The sequence below is a fragment of the Haplochromis burtoni genome, unplaced genomic scaffold (assembly GCF_018398535.1).
Source record: "Haplochromis burtoni strain Fernald_Lab_line unplaced genomic scaffold, NCSU_Asbu1 Contig_195, whole genome shotgun sequence".
Taxonomy (NCBI): domain Eukaryota; kingdom Metazoa; phylum Chordata; class Actinopteri; order Cichliformes; family Cichlidae; genus Haplochromis; species Haplochromis burtoni.
Genome location: NW_024582556.1, coordinates 592,406 through 607,088, shown reverse-complemented (window position 1 = coordinate 607,088; position 14,683 = coordinate 592,406). Strand labels below are relative to the sequence as shown.

The following is a 14,683-nucleotide window of genomic DNA, read 5'->3' as shown; positions in this document are numbered from 1 at the left end:
TGTGTGTGTGTGTGTGTGTGTGTGTGTGTGTGTGTGTGTGTGTGTGTATTTTTGTGAGGACGACTTAGTCTCAGATAAAACAAGCCCTACATACAACAGCCCAGGGACACTCCAACCATAATTGTGCGGGTGACATTTTAGAAATACTCACACAACAGGGGTCAATTTCTCTTCAGGTCACTGAGAAAGACATCATCAAACTACTATTAACTCTGCAAACAATCCTAGCCCCACTGCATCTCTATTGACAATGGATTCCTTCAAAACAGTCCAGAGGCTGGAAAGCTTTGCCCTCAATCTAAAACCATAACCTCTGAGTGAATAACAGAAATGCCCATCTAGGCAGGACGGACTGACGGTAAAGAGCCTGTACAGTCATGGCAAACAAATCCGTGCAGCTGCCCCCCCCCCATCAGCTTTCCTGCTTCTTTTAAACAGGCGTTTGTTGTACACCTGTCTGGCTCACTCATACTTAGACATGCAAAAACACAGGTAAGCAACCTGCACAGAGGCATGCATATTTCTGTAGCGGCGGGGCACTCACACCACAAAGTGCTTCGCTTTTACTGTCTCATTCAGACATACTGCACCTCATGTGATTAAACTGTTAACAAAGCAGACAGCGAGTTTTGCACCATGCCTCGTACATGCCCTTGTTTTAAGATGCATGCTCCACAGCGGTTTGGTGTGCCCACAAGGGCAAGGTGTGTATTTGACATAGAAACGTCAGGAAAGGGTCCAGATGCAGTCCACTGTTTTTCTGTAATAATAGCTAGCAGCCTTGCTGTTAAATAATTAATGTGGTCTATCCAGTACAAAGTGGATGGCATGCAGGCAGCAGTTCACCATCTCATTCTCTATTTCCCCTGACGGACACAATGCGCATGACCGTGCTTATATTTGTTTGTCTTCTTAGCACTCTGCCTAGTGCTCCATGTTCATAAAAGACAACAAAAACATTTCCTAAGAGTAATAAAGACTGATTTTCAAAACAAACACTAATAAAGCTAATAAGAAAGCTAATATACGTTACACTAACTGCAGCTCAAGCAGCTTGCATACAATAAAACTATTACATGCTCCAAGGTAATACACAAGCTCTCTGCCTTTATCTCAGATATTTGTGTGTGTTATTAATGATTTTAAATATAGATATTACTGAGCTGTTGAGTTGGTATACATGGATATTTTCTGTGACATACCCTTTGTTTAGGCCAAAGTATTAATGAAAAAAATAAAAATTGATCTTTTAATGAGTGATCCTCACATCAATGATCCACTGTCTTGCCTTGCCCTCCTCATTGAGCAAATGTTGTTTTTCTGTCCTGTTTTTACAAGAAACAATCTCATTTGACATTACACTGCAATAAAAAGCACACAAGCATATTGGAGGTTATGGCAGGAGCGGTCACATGATCAATATCGTCCTAATCCTTGCCCCTTCAACTACTTTTCCTCCTCTCTCCCCTCACCACCTTTCCACCCAATCAATTAACTTCCCCAAGTAAACAGATCTGTCCCCATGCTCACTGCTCCCCGCTGTAACCGGATATTCCTCCTCTTCTTCCTCCTCCTCCTCCTCCTCGTCCCAGCCAAGACAGTAGGAGAAACCAGATACCTGACAGACACAGACTCTGCTAGCCCTCTTCCAGTGTGTGCAGAGGGAAGCAGGCTAAATAAAGACCAATGACATCATTACATGTTCCTCATTGTGGTTATTACTAACACTATGACCTCTGAAAGGGTCATAGATCAAACATACAGCGATCTATGTCTCCTCAGGAGCTCTACTGTAGCACTATTATGAAGTCGATATGACAATTTAACTTTGAAAATGAAGTGTACTTTATGGACTTCTGTGGTCTTGAAATGTTTTATACTTAGTAAAGTATGCTTTGGTATTGCTCCACGCCTTAACAAGTGACTTCTTGCGCTGCTGTACCACAGCTCTCACACTGTAGCAGGTGTTTGGGAAAGGACAGAAGTATTTATCGTCGAAGCACAGATTCACACGCCAGACTTCTGCTCTTTTATTTAGGCCTCCAGCTGGAAAGCCAGTCTGTCCAGACAATGCTGGAAATATGCGCTGTTTGTTTATTAATCAAACACGTCTTCTCTCTTAGTCTTCTCTCAGGAAGTACCAAAACGTGAACAAATATTTGCATTTTATTTCAAAGTATCTGAGAGTTTAGAAAGACTGACAAACCTATTGAAAATGATTCACCAAAAACATACTACACTGCTCAAAATGACCCCCCCCTCCAAAACACCACCATTATACAATGCTGTCTACAACAGGAATCCCAAGAGCCCTTGAACATAAAATTGTTCATTCTTCCAACACACAAGCCAGTAAGATGCAGGCAGGACTAATCTATATCTCCTGTGACCCTCAGCAACATGTCGTTATACTTGCTAATCAGATTTAGAGACAACAAGTGAAAGGATGGCCTCTCTGGGCCGTTTGCTTTCACAAATGGATCTTTCCTAATATGGGAGATTAATAGACTACTATCTAATCTTCCTTGTGATTGAAGCTATGATTTGGTTACATAGAACCATGATGGATGTTGAGGCGGCGGCACGTGCGAGTCATGTTAACCCTTTCAAGACAGATTGCAAGGTGGCTTTGCTATTATTATTGTTATTGCTCGTTAAAGTGCAATGCAGCACAACCGTGATAATAATGAAGACGTGCACTGGGCCATTCGATCATGAGAATCAGCCCAGGAAGGGTTTCTTGAAGCCGCCAGCTGTTACAAATTACAACAGGAACATATATCATAGGCTGTAAGAAAGTAATAACATCTATCTTGTGAAATGTTGTGTAGAATGCTTTTACAAAGTCACAAAATATATATCAGATACTTTCATCAGAGAAAAGTCTTTTTTAAAAATATTTTTATACAACATTGTCATTCTTCTTATCTAGAACAGTGATGGCAAAAAGGAATATTGGTTTAAAACAAAATAGTAAAGAAAATGTATTTATTAGATTTCATATGGGCTTTTTAGATGTCAGGGGTGAGATGAAGGTTTTTAATTTAGTTTCCTTGATCTAAGAAGACTATTTCCTGTTGTAATAATGTGATTCCTACAATTGTTTCTAGTCTTTTATGTTAAACTACCTAAAAATCTTTCTCTCCCAGACAGACGATAACAATCGATTCTGTTGGTATGAAATGATTTCCCTTGCATTATTATATGTGTTTCTATGCTTTAAATCTTGGCGCACTACTTGTTACTAAAGGCAAGTTAGCACGAGCAAAGGCAGATGTCACTGTTAGCAGTTAAACTCTGGTGTGATCTGACATCACATCTAGTGCTCTTTACTTTTAGAGGCTTACTTATAAACTATGCTATCTGAACTGCTGACTCTTATCTGAACTGTGAGATCACAGATAATGACGCTCTACACGGATTGCTAGGCAACGTGGAGATTGGTGACATCGCCTATGAGGTCACAAAACTGCCTGGCGCCTAGCAACAGCGAAAACCGAAAAGATCACCGCTTATGTGAACAACTTCAAACTAAACACGGTACTTACTCTGGTCTTATCAAAGTCTGAAGCTGACAGTCGAGAACAGCGAGACAGACTTGAAATGATTCCCTGATTTATTAATGAGACGTGTTTGATGTCAACAGCATTACTGAGCATACCTATATTACACTTGTCTCCTGTGTGCCACTCTAAACAAACTGTGACTAAGATACCTGTGGATTGGTCATTACAAAGACCTGAACTAGAACGATTCATTTCAAATCAATCCACTGACGAGTAGGAATAATACAGCACGTCCAGGCCTTCAAAATGTGTGCAAATGCAGTTTGAGCCACATTTTATAACCCACAGCTTTTGGAGTAAACTGCTGTTTCATAGGATCAATATTGGCAGTTGAAGTGCAACAATATGCTGCCAGTCACTTACAGTTCTTACACTAGAAGTTCTTTCGGGATCTTCTGATGCTGTTTAAAAAAAAGGTCTGGGAGGGTGTAGGACCCCTTTTCTCAGACCTTGTATAAATCACAGAGAAAAGCTGTCATCCCCTATAGGGCCTTGTTAGTTGCTACAGAACCGTAATGACTAATGCCTCACAGGCAAACCAATTATCAGGTACTTAACAGTCTGAACCTGTGATACATCTGTCAGAGGCTGAGTAGGGATGGGAAGCACATGCAAGTGCTTCAGCTACTTTTTCTCATTTCCCCTGCATTTTTCATTCTTGCTCTTCTTACTTTTGTACATCTCCTTCTTTCCTTTTTCTTTCACTTGTCCTGTATTTTTTGAGCCCTTGTTTCTCTCCCCCTCTTTTTTCTGTTCTCTCAGGGAGCCAGCTGGGAAACTGGCCTTGGGAAACAAGCTAGAAGCATACAACCATATGCTGAATATTTTCATGTAAGGTGTGTGTGTGTGTGTGTTGGGGTGGGGTGGGTGGGTTCTGTCTTCTTGTTCAAATGTTCTGTAATAGTTAAGTAGGACATTTATCTGGCAGTGGTTTGTCTTCCCCTGTTGTGCTTGTGTGTGTGTGTGTTCCTGAGTTCCTCCTCTATCCCACAGCTAAATGCCTTCAACATAGAGAATTTCACTTGTTTTTAAACACACACACACACACACACACACACACACACACACACACACACACACACACACACACACACACACACACACACACACACACTACAAACTGTACAGGCAGACTGCTGAGAGGGAGCTGTAAGAGACACTGACACAGCTTGCTCATTAGGCAGTTTCTTACTGGATTGAGGCCAAATATCTGCAGGTCATAAACTCACTGATGTAACAGGCAATGCAACTCACATATCTAGGGAAGTGTTGAAAGGCAACATATCTCATTTTAGGGTTGGCACTACTTATCATACTCATCTTGTCCATGAATATGAATAAATATAGCGTTTAAGTTAAGGTGTAAGCAGCCACAGACGGTGTTGTCATGAGACCCATAATTTTCCTTTCTCTGCAGGAGGCTTGTAATTACACCATAGATCACACTCTTGTCAGCCCCAATATCTGCTGTCGAAACAACATATATAGTTATTACATTTTATAGATATAGTTTGCATTAACTCTTTTCAGCATTTAAAGTGAGCAGGTACCATCATGGTTGTCAGCACAAATATCATAGTTGACTTGTACACTTAGCTATTCACCAAACTCCACTTTAGACCATTCAGACAAACGAATGAACGAATGAACAAACAACTGGACCAATGACACAAAACCCCCAACAAACCAATCAACCAATGAATGAACAAACAAACAAACAAACCAGCCAACCAACTGTTAATACAAATGGTACATAAAAAAACAAAACAAAAAGCAAACAAATAAACAAAACAGCTGAATCGTTTATAGCATTTATTTTTCTCTTGACTTAGTCTTTTGTTAAATAAAAAAAAAAAAGGTTAAAAGTTTGGATCTTGGACTTGAACAAGTCCAAATGAATTAAACATCAGAATGCTCAGTGAGACTAAAACTAAAGATAAAGACGCAGTACAGGCTAACGGCAAAGAATAACTTTTAAATATGGCAGAAACGAGATAGAGCTATAAGGAAAATACACATCTGAGTCACAAATTCTTGCAATTTACTTAATTTTTCAATGAGCGTTTTAAGTGATACACATGATGTTTGCTTTTGTGTGCTATTAAGATTAAAGTAAAACTGGTCTAATATGAATAAAAGTTAAATTAGAAAACTAGCTATTTCCAAGGATTAACATACATTTTCTTGCCACTGTTCAATTGCTATTGAAAACTCTCTTACAATACATTATGTGGTGCCTTTCTTACTCTATCCTACTGGTCTACATGTACATGCCCCTCCACCACCCAGGGTAAGAGTAAAGGGCCAACGTCTATCTCTCATTAACCTACTGACTGGATAAATCAAAGTGCAGGGCAGAGAGGAGAACCCCAGCCTTGGCCATTCAGATAAGAAGAACACAACCTACACCAGCTCATACCCTACAGCTCAGTGATATATGGATCTGCAGAGGCTAATAGCAAAGTATTGACAGGGAAATGGTGTGCTTATCCTGCTCTCGCATGCTGGCGAGAGGTCCCCAAAGCAGATGGGATACACTTTAGGGAGAGGGAAAGAGGAGGAGGGGGGGGGTGAAAGGATGAGATAGAACTGTACTGGGACAAATTAGAGTCTTTATTGCTTTACTTCAGCTAATTTGCCTCTGAGTTTGAGTCTACAAAATAGTTTAGCAATTTCCTTTCCACGTAAAAAACTGTAATTAGTGGCTGGACATCACAATAAATGTATTTATTTGAATGTAAATGTTCTGACTTCTCTGACAACCAACTCCAGATATCTACATCGTATTAGCCATTAAAGAAGATAGTGAAATATTTTATTGTGCTGGACATTTATAAATATTTCAGTTCTCAAACACTGCAACACATAAGAAAAAGCACACAGCACAGAGTTTGCAGGAAATTCTAATGTTTCCAATAAATAATGTGAGATGAGAAGCATGTGGTGGATGCCTAGTAGCTTAACCGCTCTCCTGATTTACTTATTTTGCATGCCAATCCATATTCTTCATATCTATAAAATACAAAACACAATGGCTACAGGCAGCAATATAGTTCTCCAACAAGAACCAGTAGATAAAGATACTGGCCGTCCTCCCACTAGTGGAGTTTGTAATGATGGAGTCAGTAGGTTATCACTGTGGCCGCTGCACCTTGTTCTAAGTGACAGCTTTATCTAGCACAACCTATTCTTCCTCTGATGTGGCTGAAGAGGCAGGAGATGCGCTCTAATGGCAACACTTCATCAACCTCTGAGAGGATGTAGAGCGAAACTGCAGCCTCTGATGTTAGATAAAGACATTGACACAGCTTGATTACCAGACCAGCTGTAATTTGGTTAAAGCCTGCAGTGCACTACACCTGCAGTAGTTTAGAGCTTGTAAGTGTCAGTGGATTCTTGAAAATTGAATTGACAGCGCTAAGCCTGTCATGCCATACACAAACAGGATGTAGTGCATGCGCTGGGAGTGCTGCTGTAATTGAAACAAGGACACAGTGTGTCCTCGATGATACAGCAACATTACAGAGGAGGTAAGTGAATGATTTTGGGTCGGTGTCGGCATCTGAAGACGTCACAGCACCTCTCTATGGCCACCAGGGGACACAGTGGATAACCGTAAATAAATGAATGAACAGGGAGGCTGAAGGAGATGTCACAGTTATTTCGTGGCTGAAAAGAAAATACACAAAACAATAGAGATTCTTATTGTGCTCATGTTTTTGAGGGGAAACAATTGGCTACTGTTGCTTCCACTGCGATCGAATACTGTTAAGAATCCGAGTCAGCATTTTCCAGGTGCTTATATTTATGAGTGGATTTAAAAAAAAAAAAAAAAAAAAAAGACTGAAAAAAACTTATGCTGTTATCAACTCTGGAATATTATGAGCATGAATTTGCATCAATGAACAATGAGGGCGAAAACAAAGCACTATCAAACGTTGCCAAATGCCTCTGTCCCTCTAAAGGAGACCACTTATGACCAACCTTACATCTGGATGCCAAGCACTGTGTGGGGGCCTGTCTATGACTATTATTACCCACTTGACGCCTTTATAGTTCCATGGCAGACATCCTCTTCAGCAGATCTAGAGACAGAGATGCAGAATGCCAAAGCGGCTCCACAGTGCCGATGTGGGACAGTGGAGTTTTGTGTTGAAATAATTAGCCTGCTTAGCTGCCATCTGGGCTCTGGTTGCTTGTGTGTGGTGTGAGCCAGGTGCTTCATGGGTAATACCACAGAGAGACATATAGCAGATGCTCATGGGTAGTGCTGCCCACCTTGGCACAGACTTGGAATCGGCTATTCACAATACAAGTCTCGAGGAAGACTACAACAGACAGGACTAGTTTCTTGAAGCCCATTTTAGGGTTTTTTTTCCTAAACCAACTGCAGTAATTACTAAAGACGAGGTTAACGATGTCTGGTGGAAACAAAGTAAACTTCTTTTAAGTACATACAGTTCTGTTATGGGTTCCTCAGCAACTTTGCAAGTGAACCCAGTAAAAATCAGCAAAAGTGCATTCTGCTCAGATCTGAATCTGCGATAACCCCCATTTCATCCGACATAAAAACCAAACCAAACAATCAACACCCTTATCTATGAAACACAGGTGCCTTTTGATTACTGCTCTTTCCCAACACAGCTCAAAAATTTAAGGAGGTTTAAACATTTTTTGAGCAGTTCACTAGGCCAGTAACTTGATAAGAGCCCTGGATTTACTCAATGAGGAAGAAAGTTCCTGAGCAAGCAGCAGGCATGTGGTTGTTGTTCCCAGAGGGCTGGGAAACTGTATCTGCCCTGAAGGAGCATCCTCTTTGGTAAGCACTTCTTATCCAGGCCATCACTGCAGGCCGATAGCGGGTAATATCCAGTAACTGCAGCTTTATGGGCGATCCAATACTTGGATCAATCGCTAGGACAGGAGGAATGCCATTAACCCCTAAGATGTCTCTCCTTTTCTCTCTTGTTTTTGTTTCCTTCAAGTGGGTCTTTTTTTTTTTAAATTCTGACAGAGAAGTCAAGAATAATATTAATTCTTGAGAAAGAAAAAAGGAATGCTCCACATATCTCACTTTAGGATTTTTTTTTAAATTTCCCACAAAGCTCTCGCTGTCAGTAAAAAGTATAAGCCTGAATATCTCTTGTATTTCACCTTAAATTGCTTATCACTTAATGGTTAACTTCAGAGTGCCATAAAATAACACGAATCATTGTGAGATGAATAAGCTGTGTGCACATTAGTGTGAATATACTGTGGTGTTTCCATATGTAGGTTTGTCTGATTTCTATTTGGACTGTGGTGTGAGTAAAAAAAAAAGGCTTAGGTTTATATTTCTATATCTACAGTATGGTTAAGTGTGTGTGTGTGTGTGTGCAGGGTTGTAGTTGAGAGTGTGTAAGAGTGTGCACATGTAGTGAAAGCTAGAAAGACAGAAAAGAGAGACTTTGTTTGAAACTCCCAATACTTTGGGGAGTATTGCTCCATATACTGTCCCGTGTGACAGAGCAAAAGAAAGCTCGAGTGAACCAAATATACGTAGCTCTCGCTGAGCATTTCTGTTGCTCTCACTGAATATAAATGGATAAATAGCTGCTGAAATGAGTTAAACATCATGAGAAATTACACTCATTGATACAAAGTGGGCATGCTCTACAAAAATAATCACAAATGCATCATTGCAAATACATTTGATTATTTAAAAGGTAAAAATTACATGTACTACATTTTGTTTTAGTCACCAGGATGTCATATTTATTCGGGCGCATAGTTTTGTGATAGAGGTAGAGCAGTTCACTTCATATCAACCATAAACTGCACGGTGGAAACAGACAGCTCTTAAATTAAATCACTGCAGAAGGCGTTACAGACTGCCACTGTAACACTGGTGTGACAAAATCAAACAGAATCAAATGAACGGACTGCATAAGTAAAAGATTCTTAATTTAACTTGTAATATCCAATATGCATTATAATGTCTATTTTACTATTGTCTTACACAGGTGATGATTTACCACAAATTCTGTTTTTCTAGTCAAGCTGCTGAAAGTCTGCTGAAAGTAATGCATAATGTATTTTCTTAGTTAGCAATATAGTTATGTTGTTCTAATTTTCCCTGTAAAATAAGATGAAGAAAGCACTCACTCTCACTGATATGATATAGTGAAAGTTATTTCTTGTAGCAGTTAACAGACACATAGACATGTGTGGAAAACACAGCTACAACTGATAACTTAAACCGTTTAAGTCTAATGACAAAAGTTTCACTTACCTTGAGACCCCAGAGCGCGATCGCAGGTGTAGGAGAGGAAAGTTGAGCACATCCTCATTTTTTTTTTCCCACGCAAATGTCAGAGGCCACGAGGCAGCTAGCTGCGTCTGACTACCTCACAGTAACAAGCCTGGGCGCGAGAGAGCCGTCCAGGCGGGCAGGTGGCTGGTTTGTCGGAGGGTTGGTCAACTGGCCTGGCAAGCAGAGACAAGGGGACAGGCACACGGGGAGAAGAGCTGAGCCGGAGTGGGCTCTGCTGGAAGGCTTTTTCGCCTCTCCTTCCCTGAATGAAAGCAATCCCTAAGAGTGAATGGGTAATGAGAGACTGGCTCCTGAGATTTTAGCTTTCTTAATCATGTTCATAATTAATTCAAGAACATTGATAATTTCATTACATTCTTTTTGTCTTATCAATAAATGATGTGCCTGCACTTTTGGTCTTGTGTATACGGGGAGAGAGGGAGGAAGAGGAGAGAGAGGGGGACAAGAGAAGTAATACTGCACTAAAAGCACAGGAGATGGAAAATGATACAAACAGGGAAGTGGTAATTATAATCTTTGACCAAGCCACTGGAAGCACAATATGAAGTCAAGTGGCTACAAATAATTAATAAGGCCTCCTGGTGTGTGTGTATGTGTGTGTGTGTGCACATGTGAGAGAGAGTATGTGAATGTGTGTGTGTGTGCTAAGAGTGAGGCGCAGGGGGAGGGTAAGTGCTGACAAATGTCTTTTCTGAACATTATTTCACCAGCCCTCTCAGTGGCTGTTTTTACAAAAGAAAATAATGTGACATCACCAATAAACAGCGCGTTCTCACCAACTGCTGCTGTGAGGAAGTCAGTAATACACTCACCTTTAAACAGGGGTAGAGGGTGGAGGATGCCTTGTCTTATAATGCCCTTCAGATCCAATAAGAGCTCAGGTTTCAGGAACATTAGTGCAGTGAAGCAGTTTTTAAAAGACCATTCTGCTCCCTCCCTTGTCTCCTCTTCATGCGCCCTCTGTCAGGTCAAGAAAAGAAGACAAGGAGAGCCATTTTCCATCTTCTGGCATATACAGTTTCGAGTTATTTGGCAGCAGGAATAATGAGATAATATGCATTTTTAATAGTTCGTCTTCAGAATATTCAATAACCCTTCACCTCTGTGCGTGCGCTTATAGATTCTGTGCTTTATCAATCGAACTTTCTGTTCAAAACTGAGCTGGAAATAGAACGAGAAGGAGGGCAGGGGGAAGAAGAAGGGGGGGGGGGGTGAGAAAGAGGATGTAATGGATATCTCTGTTTCCTAAAAATGCTGTGAGGATGATGGAGTCTAAGGAAGGCTCTGATTCACAGCCTGCTCTTTTTTGCTCCAAAACAAGACAAGTAGATGGATGGCTTTGAGCAGCCTAATCCGACAGTGAGTGACTGCTCTGTCAAAGGTCTAATCTTCTCCCAGAATAGTGGAGTAGGCTGTTTATTCTGATCAGACGTCCTTGATATATAATCATTAACCTATTGCTATTCAAACTGATACGGTGAGATATGCGATGTAAGGGGTTACCTTCACAGGAATACCTCCTGTACTCGATTTGTGTCCTTAAATAATTGGTTAGTGAATTTGTACATGAAATCAGGGTAATTTGACCCTAACAGCAGTGTGGTCGCACCATTTCAGGGCTGTTTGATTTCAGACGTTTTCTAATGGATTTCTAGCCTGTGACACACTACAATATGGATTGGTAAAGCTATATGAGGCATTAGAGATTCAAGTACTTTATGTCCTATTTATTCCTTATGTGCCACAGGCCCCCTATCTTGAGATATGACCAGCTCAACACGAGAAACCTTTAATAAAATAAAAAAGTAAAAAAGGGGAAAATAGAGATTTACAGCTGGCCATTCTGACAGTAGACTTGATATAAGGTGTTCATAACAAGTTTTGCATTTTATTCCTGGTCCCCTCACACACATTTAAATCATATTTTATGTGATCTATGTATGCAGCACTCATCCTCTCTCTGTCACCCAATCTCTCCAATGTGTCCCTCTTAAACAGATTGCTACAATACTTGTAATGATGGTCTTTCCCAGCTGTGCTGCAGGAGAGGGGAAGGGAGCAGCAGGCCATAGTATTACCATAATACCCGCTCCCTCCCTCCACTGTCCCATGGGCCCATGTGGGGCTCTGCATGGGGATGCAGGGCAACTCTGCTGTGGAGGGGACTCAACTGGCTGCCGGTCCTGCAGGCTGTGTGTGTGTGAGTGTATGCTTGAATGTGTGTGACTGTGACAGGGCTGAACCTGCCTGTGGGCGATCTAATAAAAGCGCCACACACTGCTGGTAGTGATGGTGGCACTGCTGCTGTAGCTGCAGAGAAGGGGATAAATATAAACCGGGCCCGCATCAAGGAGACGGCCCTCCAGTCACAGCCTGACTTACATCCTAATAATTAGGCCCCTTTCCAATAAAACAGGGATTTGTAGCCATGCATCTCTTTTTCTTGTGTTTGCTCCTGCAGTGGAAAGGATGCATGGTCTTGTGCAGTCTCTGGGTGAAGCAGAGGCTGTGAGAGGAATTGATTTCAACAGTATTATAAACAGTTCAGCAACATTTGCCCAGTTTAATCTAGACAATCAGAAGACTCTGCATCAGATTCTTCTTGTGCAATTGACATATTCATTTTCTACAAATATTACACAATTTCTATATTAAATTATGACATTACTTAGGGGTACTTTCGAGTACTTTACGGTTGTTGAAAGCATAAACCATCTGTCGTTTTCTTGAATTTGCACACATACACACACTCCCCCGTCTCTGATAGAGCCTGATCGATAGATGAGGCATGCAGGTTGCTGTTGTGTGTTATCTTAAGCCTCCTAATGTGCCCTGGCTAATCTTTACTCCAACAAATCCTGACCTGAAACCTACTGCTTTCCTTGTGCTTTGTTCTGTGGACACACTTTCAAATTCAAGTCCTAGACATTCATTATGTGCACTTATTTCGTATTATTGAGCTAAATAAACTAGAGTGTGCTGAATAATATCCTGGAAGATATCCTGAAATCCCATGATCACAATTATGTGTTGAAAAAAGACACTTAATATTTTTCCAATAAAATAGCAATACACAGAGGGAAGGTTTTTCAGGTTTGAGGATTTCCAAAAGTCAAATTGAAAAGAGAGAAAGAAAAGCAGAACACTACATGCCGAGGGAGAGAGGGAGGGTGGGGAGGCAGTCTAGGCAGGGGGTATCAGGCTAATTAAAGCAAGCATTTGTCAGAGATTAAGCCTTAAACAGAAAAGGTCATCTGAGCACCAGAGCACACTGTTTCGCTGCTGTGCTCTTAGGGCAGTCTAAACCTTTCCCAGCTAAATGGTAAAGATGCTATTTGCCAGAGATGGGGGAAGGGATCGAGATCCCGACCAGTGACAAGAATGACACTTGGGTCATTGGTTCTTCACTGTCCATTACACATGCTGGTCAAATATGGCAATCGGTGTCATTTAGGGATGAAAAATAAGTGCTGGGACAAGATCAATAGATGCAGCCGTCTGTGCCGTCTGTGATTAATTGACTGTCACCAATTAATGGCCGGCCTGTTGCAAAGCAAAGCAATCGCAGTGGGACAATGGGTATTTCTTTCATTTTGGCCTGATATTGGTTATTTTAGGACAAGTTGCCCTGAAGTAAATTCATTAACCACTTCTTTTACAGATTTGCAGGTTTGCTGTGGCACACTGGAAAGTGCCTCTGACAGCATCTTGTGTGTAAGGCGTACTTTGAAGTTGTTTTCAATGCAGGGATTAATATAGAATTATATGAAAGCTTGCACATAACATCCACATTGGTTTTTTTTTCAGTCCAATCGGATACAGTTACTAAAAATATTTGAATATGTTCCTGCTGCCTCTCCTTCAGAAGTCTGTATACATTAAAATATTCTCATTGTTTAGGGATAATGAAGAGTAACATTGAATAATGGCATTTAAATTGATTCTACACTGATGTTGCTCTCTAACTGATTTAACTTAAACATATTCATTACGTACATTTACTCCAAATGTTCTCTGGTGGTATGAAAAATGAGTGAGAACACATGGAAGCCTGTGATCCACCTAACAGACCACTAAACAATCAAACAAGTACTGGTGATGTTTTCAAACTGGGATCAGTGTACAAGGTTATTTTGAAGTCAGTCAATTCTAATCATATTAGATCTTGAGAAGATGTCCTGGCTTAAGATGCAATGTGCACAGGACATGTTGGTTTAGATATGAGTAATGGCTTTGTGGGGCTAAGCTGTGGGGCAGATGTAATTTGAAATACTTGTAGTGAAAATTATGCTAATATTTGGTCACTCTGTATTGTTATTTATAAATTAGATCATTTAGGCATCACAAAATATTGCAATGCAATCGTTTTCTAACTGAATGAATGAGATATTTGTGGCATCTATTTAAGAGATTTTCAATTTGCAGTTAGTTTCTGTCACGCATCCCCCCCCCCTTGATCTTTGTACGTTGCTGTGAATTATCATTTTACAATAACTATAAAGATGGAAATTCGAAGCTAAATATCTTGTTTTTACTGGGAGTGTATTGACCTATAGTGACCAATTTTCTTAATAATTTCTACCCAGTTAATCATTCTTTACTTAAAGTTTTGCCAGAAGTTCAATGTGTAGTGAGTTTACTAGAGAACAGCTATATTTGTTTACAGTGTAACCCAAATAGAAAGCAGTTGTGCTGCTGTGTATATGAAAAGTTAATATTTTATTATTACATTTTTCTTACTACACTGAACCATTGAAGCCTCTTTCAGGACTTTATTTTGGAAGTTCATTTTTAAAATAATTTA

The 14,683-nt window shown here is 40.4% G+C and overlaps 1 long non-coding RNA gene across 2 annotated transcripts in view; it reads right to left on the bottom strand.

Moving 5' to 3' along the window:
• The window catches only part of LOC102296316, a 39,169-nt gene that overhangs the window by 21,632 nt on the left and 2,854 nt on the right, over positions 1-14,683 (bottom strand). For both annotated transcript variants that reach the window (XR_001336772.2, XR_006055015.1), the window contains exons 2-3: positions 10,692-10,839; positions 9,838-10,137 (exon numbers count right to left, since the gene is read on the bottom strand). This is a non-coding gene — a long non-coding RNA (uncharacterized LOC102296316). The remainder of the gene's footprint in view (positions 1-9,837; positions 10,138-10,691; positions 10,840-14,683) is intronic.